Below are 8,809 nucleotides of genomic sequence, written 5' to 3' on the forward strand. Positions count from 1 at the left end.
AGGCTATGGCTCTTCCAGTAGTCATGTATGGATGTGAGAGTTGGATTGGAAAGACAGTTGAGTGCCGGAGAATTGATGCTTTTGAACTGTGGTGTTGGAGAAGACCCTTAAGTGTCCTTTGGACTGCAAGAAGATCCAACCAGTCTATCCTAAAGAAGATCAGTCCTGGGTGTTCTTTGGAAGGAATGATGTTAAAGCTGAAGCTCCAATACTTTGGCCATCTGATGTGAAGAGCTGACTCATTTGAAAAGAGCCTGCTGCTGGGAAAGATTGAGGGCAGGAGGAGAAGAGGATGTCAGAGGATGAGATGGTTGGATGTCATAACTGACTGTATGGAGATGAGTTTGAGTAAACTCCAGATGTTGGTGATGGACAGGGAAGCCTGGCATGCTGCAGTCCATGGGGTCACAAAGAGTTGGACACAACTGAGCGACAGAACTGAACTGAACTGGATACGTGCATATGTGTGGCTGAGTCCCTTTGCTCTCCACCTGAAACTGTCACATTATTAATTGGCTATACTTCATTATAAAATAAAAAGTTTGAAAAGAAAGAAAAAATATTTGAGTTCTCTACACTAAATTGTCAGCTTGATATATTAGTTTTCAAAGAGACAAGTACTTCAATAAATTTAATGTTAATTAAAATTCAAGTAACTGCTCACTTCAGTACATAGAAACCCTCAACTATTCCAGAAATTAAAAGTTCCCTAAAATAATATAAAGATAAAAGATTATTTTAAGTTTTAGAAGAAAAGACCTCCTTAAGTGAAGCATGAATCCTAAGTGTCATAAAGAAAAATATTGTCTTATATATTATACATATGATAAAAACCATGAAAAACTAAGTTGAAAGGTAATAAAAATATGCTGAGTGAAAATACAAAAAGACATAAGTATTTTCTATAATCAGTAAAGAAAAGAAGGAAGACAAACAAATAGAAAAATAATAAATAAAGAAAATAAAATAGCCACTCATGGAATAATTGACAAATAAGTAACAGAACAGGTGCTCCATCTCACAGGTAATATTGAAAGAGTTAGTTAAAACAATAAAAGAACATCTGTGCCTATTAAAAATTGATAATACAATATATTAGTAAGGGTATGAAGAAAGGCATAATGTATTGTATATGTGGATACTAATTAACAGCTTTTGTAGAAAATATCTATACTTGAGGATTTAGAAGATGCATACTATTTGACATGGAAGTTTCTCTTCTCTATTTCTACCTTATAGAATATTCAAATCCATTCACGGAGGTGTATATGTAATAAAGTTTCATGTAACATTTTCTACAGCAAAACACTAGCCAAAACTGTCTGGAAAGATACAATCCAAAATGTTATTAGTGTAACTGAAAAGGTAAAAAAATTAGGAGAAAGGATTATGGAATCAGTTTTTATTCAATGTGCTTTTATTTTTTATATTTTTTTTATTTTTCAACTATGAATTCTTACATTAATTGTGAAAATCTTGAATTTTAAAAGTGATAAAGTAGAAGTGCAGAAATGACTCATCCTCTCTGAAAGTACAAATATACTTCTCAGAAAAATAAAAATGGATGTACATAGTCATATCATGTTTCATTTTGATTTCCTGAACATCAGTTAAAAAGTAGCTCAGTGTATAGGCTATTTCTTCACAGTATATATGAGGGATACCATATGTTGCAGGAAAGTCCAATCAAAATAGAGGGGAAAAGAAAATCACTAATAGTTTCTGAATTAACTCTTCATCTTTTCATCAAAATTAATTCCACTTGAAATCAAGTCAAAGAAGGTGCTTGTCAACCTCCTCCCCATGCAGATGAAGCTCCGACATTCAAAATATCTACATCAAATTTACAAGTTATCTTACATACGCATTTCACTTAACAAACAGACCAGTGTCAGGAGCACACGATATTTACTTGCATGTTGCAGGTAAAAAGTAGATGCACCAGGATGTCGACTACATCATTTCTCTTCTGTCAGTTTGAGATCAACACTAAGTATAATTCTTCTCACAAATAAAGAAAAACTGCTTGGTGCACACTGAGGCAGCTACTTTGTTTGCTGCAACATATGCACAGTTGTTGTTGTTTATGTTTGAATTCTGCAGATTTCTGTTAAAGAGGGGAAAAAGAAAAATTGAGTCTAATATTCAGACATAAATCATATCTCCAGTAGATATACTACTATAGACAAGGAGGGATTATATGTTTAGCTATCTCTCTGTTTATTCACTTAACAAACATTTCTAAAGTATTATCATATTGCTAAGATTCTGAAATACAGATTCAGAGTAAATCTATTTCTGTCCTCAAGGAATTTACACAAAGAGAGGGAAGGATACATTATTTGGCACAGAGGAGTGGCTTCTAACTCAGATAAGGGGGAAAGAGTTTGCCAGGGAACACAGTTTTGATGTGGGAAGATTTTAGCTGAGTCTTAAGGAAGACATGCCACTTAGTGCAGAACCCCTACATAGAATGTGATGCATAGTTTATGAGTGATTAAATCAAAGTGTGCACAAATAAATAAATGATATAATTATCTCAAATTAGTGACCCAGAAAAAAACATAATTAAAAAGATGCATGTACCCAATGTTCATTGCAGCATTATTTACAATAAACAAGAGTGGAAATAACCTAAATGTCCATCAACAGAGGAAAGGATAAACAAGATATAGTACATATATACCACAGAATATTACTCAGCTATAAAAAAGAATGACTTGGGTCATTTGTAGAGACGTGAATAGACCTAGAGACTGTCATACAGAATGAAGAAAGTCCGAAAGAAAAAAACACAAATATTGTACATTAACACACATATACAGAATCTGGAAAAATTGGTGAAGGTAGAAATAGAGACACAGATGTAGAGAACAAACATTTGGACACCAAAGGGGAAACGGGGCTGGGTGGGATGAATTGGGAGGTTGGGATTGACATATATACACTCTTCCTACTATGTATAAAATAGGTCACTAATAAGAACTTCCTGTATAGCACAGGGAACCCTCCTCAATGCTCCGTGGTGACCTAAATGGAAAAGAAATCCAAAAAGGAGGGAATTTGTGTTGATGTGAGATTTACGTGTATATACATAGCTGACTGATTTCTCTGTGCAGTAGAAACTAACACAGCATCGTAAAGCAACTACAGTGGTGGTGGTTTAGTCGCTAAGCCATGTCCAACTCTTCCGACCCCATGAACTGTAGCCCGCCAGGCTCCTCTGTCCATAGGATTTTCCAGGCAAGAATACTGGAGTGGGTTGCCATTTCCTTCTCCGGGAGATCTTCATGACCCAGAGATCAAACCCTGGTCTCCTGCATTGCAGGCAGATTCTTTACTGACTGAGCTACCAAGCAACCAAAAATAAAATAAATTAATGATTAGGATATAACCAGATGAAGAGTGAAATCCAGGCAAAGGATAAACTATGTGCAACTGTGCAGAAATATAAACTAGTGTATCTCATGTGATTAACTGCAAATTTGGAACAAATGTTTATTATAGCAAATAAAAAAGCATTTTAAACACTAGTGTAGTATAAAAAGGACCAAATTCAGAAGTAGGTGACCTGGTCCTCAGCCCATCTCTGTCATTAATAGTTATTAAGACCTTTTAATTTATGTATTAATAGTATCTGTGGAGAAAATATATATATATATATACATATATATATATATATATAATCTTAAAGATTATGATAGAAAACTCATCATGAAAAATGAGGAAAAACATAGGACACAGAGTCCAATACAATTCATTTTCAGATTGCTTCTTAATGGTGTATACTATTTGTAATATGAAATGGGCTTTGCTAGACAGTGAAGAAATCTAGATAAACAGTGAAGATATTTGATTTAGATGATGGAAGTAGTCATTGAGGGCTTCCCTGGTGGTCAAACAGTAAAGAATCTGCCTGCCAATGCAGGAGAAATGGGTTCGATACCTGGATGGGGTAGATCCCCTGGGTGGTGGGGGTGGGGTGGGAATGGCAAGCCACTCCAATATTCTTGCGTGGGAAATCCCATGGACAGAGGAGACTGGCGGTCTACAGTCTATGGGATGTCAGAGTCACAACAACCTAGCTACTAAAACAACAACAACAGCAACTAGTGACTGAAACCCTACATTTCCAGCTACCCTCTATTTATGCCTAGAAAATTCATTAATATCCATATTGATAATTTTTAAATTGCTAAGCAACCATCAAGTATTATGTGTTTTGTGCTGTGGATTAACAAAAGATGAGAAACAATATTCTAGATTGGATGTGAGATGGTAAAAGAAAACAAAATACTATTTAGGAGCATAGAAGGGGAACTAATTTCAAAGCAGGAGATCAAGAATGACTTCAAAGAGAAAACAAATTTTAACTGAAAGTATTACTGGTTGAGGAAACCACATGAATACAAGTACAGAAGCATGGAAATCAGCAGTGTTTTTTCTAATGCCAAGGATATTTTACAAAATTAAAATTAGTCTTAGAATTGCTCTCGTGGTCAGAAAATCTGGCTTAGTGAAACTTATCTATGCAATTCATTTCCATAGTTAACAAGTAAGCTGAAGCTTTCAAATATTTTGGATACTTACAGTTTATTTTCTAGCAAAGAACCATCTTCCCACTTCCAGGGGCTGACAATTCCTTTTCGAGATAATCCAATCCAAGAAAAATAAGACACCAAAGACTGAATAAATTCCTGTGGAGGAAGAACCCTACATGTAATTTAATCCCTAGTCTCTTTTTTAGCAATAAAAAATGAAAATAACATGAACGCACACTGCCATATTTAAAATGGATAACCAGGAAGGACCTAGAACATGGAACTCTGCTCAATGTCATGTGGCAGCCTGAGTGAGAGGGAAGTTTGGGGGAGAGTGCACGTGTAGAGTTATGGCTGAGTCCCTTTGCTGTTCATCTGAAACTGCCACAACATTGTGTGTTAATTGGCTACACCCCGATACAAAATAAAAAGAAAAGAATGCGAACACAAACAACTATAATTTGATTTTTACCATAACATTTTCTTTACATTTTCAACTAGGGTTGTTTATTGTTGCCTAATCATTCCTTGGGCTTCCCTGGTGGAAGGAAACACAAGAGACGTGGGTTTGATCCCTGCGTTGGGAAGATCCCCTGGAGAAGGGAAGGGCTACCCACTCCAATATGTGCCAAAAGTATCAACATATTAAAAGATCCATTATTATAAAAGGACTTCAAAACAGAGCAACATGAAAAAAAGGGCAACTCCCATGATGGTTTCATGAGAGACGCCTTTTTGTTCAGAAACCTCAGTTTGCTTCCTAGAGCAGACACAGAGCATCGTTACCAGAACTTAATGTTTTTTCTGAGACAGAGCTAAAACTGAGACACTAATTCCCACCAACAAGGATTTCTTTTTATTTACTACAAAGGTTTCTATTTGACTTGAAAAGACAAGTCATTGTCATTTTAACAAACACACAATTTTCAGATGTTCTTTAAAAAATTATTAGCAATTTTCTCTTGCGTACAAAAAAATATGGGAAAAATTTCCAACTTCAGAACACATTACCTGTTCATCCTCATCTTCTATCTTCAACAGATGGGACCCCTGGTTGGAGCAGAATTTCCGACTCTCTTCGAAGGTTTTAAGTATATCAGAAAAATAGTAGCATTTCTCTTCACAGCAAGACCATTTGTTTTTGTATTCTTCTCTGTAATTTTCTTAAAAAAAAAAAGTTTTTAAGTTTGTCTAATTCTTTTCCTGGGAAGATTTGCTCCAGACATCCATCCCAGCTCTACAGGTCTTATTACTTTCCATGAGCTCTGAGGACATCATTGCTAACTCAAAAGGCAAAATAACGTTATCTGTCCTTGAGAGGGAAAGGGTACTTTTCTTTTTCTGCAAAGTTTTCTGCAAGATGCCATGGGCACCAGGACAGGAATGCAGAAGTAGGAAATATTTAGGAGCGTAACAACTGTATTGCTTTTAATATTTAATTTTTGTATCAATACTAACAATGTTTTTCCTCCAGGAACTCTCTGGCTTCATCAAAGTACAGCGATTATTAGTTTGGGCTTCCCCGGTGGGTCAGTGGTAAAGAATTCGCACGCCAATGCAGGAGACAAAAGAGACATGGGGTCGACCCCTGGGTCAAGAAGTTCCCCTGGATGAGGAAATGGCAACCCACTGCAGTATTCTTGCCTGCGAAAACCCATGGACAGAGGAACCTGGTGGGATACAGTCCATGAGGTTGCAAACAGTTGGACACGACTTAGCGACTAAACCACAACAGCAATTATTAGTTTAAATAAAGAAAATAATCCATTTCTCCTTTCTCCAACCCATCAAATTTTGCCATCTGAAAATGCAAGAAAAAAAATATAGTTACTAAAAAAGCATCTTTATTTTCATAGAAGACAAAACCAAAGTAACTAAATTATATTCTAGCAAGAATATTTTAAGCAAAGAGTTGCTGGTGATATGCAAAACAGACAGAAGATTAAAGTCCCACCAGAGTGCTTATCACAACTGGTAGATGGATATAGAAAAGAGTCTTATTGAATTCACTGTTGGCCTGGAGAAACTTCAGGGAAGCTCTCTGAATTTTCAGGTTATCCATGACTTTGAGAGATAGCGTGGGATTGCTTGCAAGGTGAATTTTACCTATACAAACAAGTCAGGAGTTGGGATATGTTTCAAGGGACTTGACTTAGCAAAGTGATACATAGGACAGTTGTTGCTATTTGGTCCCTTAAGCTTTACCCGACTGTTTTTGCAACCCCATGCAACCCCAATAAGCCTGTCAGGCTCCTGGGTCCATGGGATTTCCCAGGCAAGAATACTGGAATGGGTGACCATTTCCTTCTCCAGATCTTCCTGACCAAACAATCAAACATGCATCTCCCGCATTGGCAGGCAGATTCTTTACCGCTGAGCCACCTGGGAAGTGCCATAAGACAGTATCATTTCACAAAGGATTGGGGGAAAATACTGTCTTATAAAGAAGTAGGAAACTACTAAGCAATTATACTATATCTTCTGCATAACATATAAATTAAATGTACTGAAAGATTTCCTTTGCTGATTGATATGACTCTGAAAGAAACTCAAAAATTATTTTACTTCTTATTTGCAAAGTCAGTTAACTGACAGACCAATAAAGAGAAACTACTAAATTTTGATTCTCTCCAGTTCAAAAATGCAAGCAGACCATGTGGCAAGAAATTGTATCTTCTTGAATGAAAAATACCTCTACCATACTTCACTTTTGTAGATCATGACTTTAATAATACAATGGAGATTGCCTGGCAATAACTCATTATACCAACTTTTAATTATGAGTTCTTGTACGTTACTACATACCTGAGTTTAACCGATCCTTTGAAAAGCATTTATTTTTCATAGGAGTCCTGGATTTCTCATGTTCCTGTGTGCCATTATCCAACAAGTTCTGATCATATTCCTGAGTGCCATTATCCAACATGTTCTGATAATTAAAAGAATTTTGAAAATCTGAAAATCATCAGCAGAAGACACTTAGTTTAACAGGTAAAATATAAACTTGTTACACTAAAATTTTCATTTTCAAAATGAAGAAAATATATATAATATTTAAAATCAGAAAAAAATTAAAAATCTTCTCCCATAATTTCAATTTTGTTTCTCATATTTTAGAAACTCTATGAGAGAGTGAAATCATCAAATGTCAAGATAGTTCATTCTTGACTTTAGTCCCCTTCTCAAGACTAAACAGCAATCTGAAAAGGCTGTGTTGTTGTTTAGTCACTCAGTTGTGTCTGACTCGTTGGGACCCCATGAGCCTGCCAGGCTCCTCTGTCCACGGGATTCTTCAGGCAAGAATACTGGAGAGGGTTGCCATTTCCTCCTCCAGGGGATCTTCCTGACCCAAGGATCGAACCCATGTCTCTTTTGTCTCCTGCATTGACAGGCAGGTTCTTTGACACAAGTGCCACCTGGGAAGCCATGCAAATATCACCTGAAACTAACACAATATTGGATGTCAGTTATATTCCACATAAACAACTATTAAAAACTAAAAATTAAATTTAATCTTAAAAAGAATTTCTTCTTTGGACTCATGAATATTATTTTCTCAAGTCCTGAGAAACATCTGGAAATAAGAATGTTTCTGATGTCAGAGTTTGATTATCTCATTTGATTTACCCTTGGCTCTGCTTTTAGGAAAAGACAAAATGTTTAGATAAAATTTAACATAAAGAATGAAGTTTCTCAACCCAATCAAAACATGGGAAAAAGACCTAAACAGACATTTCTCCAAAGAAGACATACAGATGGCTAACAAACACATGAAAAGATGCTCAACATCACTCATTATCAAAGAAATGCAAATCAAACCCACAATGAAATATCACCTCACACTGGCCAGAATGGCTGCCATCAAAAAGTCTACAAACAATAAATGCTGGAGAAGGTGTGGAGGAAAGGGAACCCTGTGGCACTGTTGGTGGGAATGTAAATTGATACAACCACTATGGAAGATGGTATGGAGATTCCTTAAAAAATGAGGAATAAAAACACCGTAAAACCCAGCAATCCCACTCCTAGGCATATACCCTAAGGAAATCAAAATTGAAAAAGACACATGTATCCCATTGCTCATTGCAGCACTATTTACAATAACTAGAACATGGAAGTAACCTAGATGTGTATCAACAGATGAATGGATAAAGGAGTTTTGGTATATATACACAGTGAAATATTACTCAGCCATAAAAAGGAATGGGTTTGAGTCAGTTCTGAGGTGGATGAACCTAGAACTTATTACACAGAGTGAAGTACGTCAG

General features: G+C 36.1%; 1 long non-coding RNA gene across 1 annotated transcript; it reads right to left on the minus strand.

The window, feature by feature from the left end:
• Positions 1 to 2,024: 2,024 nt before the first annotated feature.
• On the minus strand, positions 2,025 to 5,685 carry LOC122680475. The gene is made up of 3 exons (XR_006336702.1): positions 5,553 to 5,685; positions 4,591 to 4,697; positions 2,025 to 2,107 (listed from the first exon to the last, which is right to left on the minus strand). It is a non-coding gene; the product is annotated as an uncharacterized LOC122680475 (long non-coding RNA).
• Between the last annotated feature and the right edge of the window lie 3,124 nt (positions 5,686 to 8,809).

The sequence above is a fragment of the Cervus elaphus genome, chromosome 22, assembly GCF_910594005.1.
Source record: "Cervus elaphus chromosome 22, mCerEla1.1, whole genome shotgun sequence".
NCBI lineage: Eukaryota > Metazoa > Chordata > Mammalia > Artiodactyla > Cervidae > Cervus > Cervus elaphus.